This window comes from Otolemur garnettii, unplaced genomic scaffold, assembly GCF_000181295.1.
Source record: "Otolemur garnettii isolate 467f Iridium unplaced genomic scaffold, OtoGar3 scaffold00158, whole genome shotgun sequence".
NCBI classification, from domain to species: Eukaryota; Metazoa; Chordata; class Mammalia; order Primates; family Galagidae; genus Otolemur; species Otolemur garnettii.
The window spans coordinates 3,024,043-3,024,971 of record NW_003852553.1 but is presented as its reverse complement, the minus strand read 5'-3'; positions in this window follow the sequence as shown (position 1 = coordinate 3,024,971).

The window sequence follows — 929 nt, the reverse complement described above, 5'->3', positions numbered from 1 at the left end:
AGATTGTGTGTGTCAACATCATCTGTCTGTATTTTTCACTAGAAACAAAGACAATATTTTCTGAATCATGGGTGGAATGAATGACACACACACCCCACAGATTTCCTGATGTCCTGAGCATCCCTTCCCACCCACTGCCACTGCCTTCTTCCCAGTAATGGTCACCAAGTCTCATTTGGCTTTTAGGGCCAAGGGATCTTCCCCTTCAGTGGAGGAGAAAAAGAAACTGAGAAGGAAAATAAATCCATAAATAACTCCCCTGGGGGAACATTATTTCAACTAGAAAATTGTTCAAGAAGCAGCTGAGCTGTCAGTGAAGGCAGATGTACATCACAATTAGTTGGGGACAGGGGTGCTCAGAAGCTTCCCCTGTGGTAGTATGGCAGAAGCCTGCTGTAGAAACACTCTTCCCATTCCCTCTAGATCCCTGGGGGCCTTCCAGAGTAGTGCACACCAGACAAAGTTAGAAATGCCAGGATCTTCATGTTTTTGCCTGAGGATTTTCTCTTGGGACTGGAGCCTGCTCTGCCCTGTGGGGTAGGCTGAGAGTAACAGTGATAGAGAATTAACAGCCCCACCTCGTGGAGCAGAAATCCCAAAGCTCCCTCACCCCACAGGTGAGATAACCAGGAGGTGCTCCTCTCAGAGCTCCTGAGGGGATTAAGCGCCAGTTGCCCAGAGGTCACCTGCTTGATAGCGTACCCTTTATTTCCTGCCTTTTCTTCCCTGTCTCATTTCCCCCCAACCCTTCCAGCATTTCCTTTACCTTCCAAATAAACCATCTTGCATTCAAATCCTTGGCTCAGAATCTGCTTCTAGAGAAGGAATCCGGCTCGGCGCCTATAGCTCAACCGGCTAAGGCGCCAGCCACGTACACCTAAGGTGGCAGGTTCGAATCCCCAGCCCGGACCCGCCAAACAACAATGACG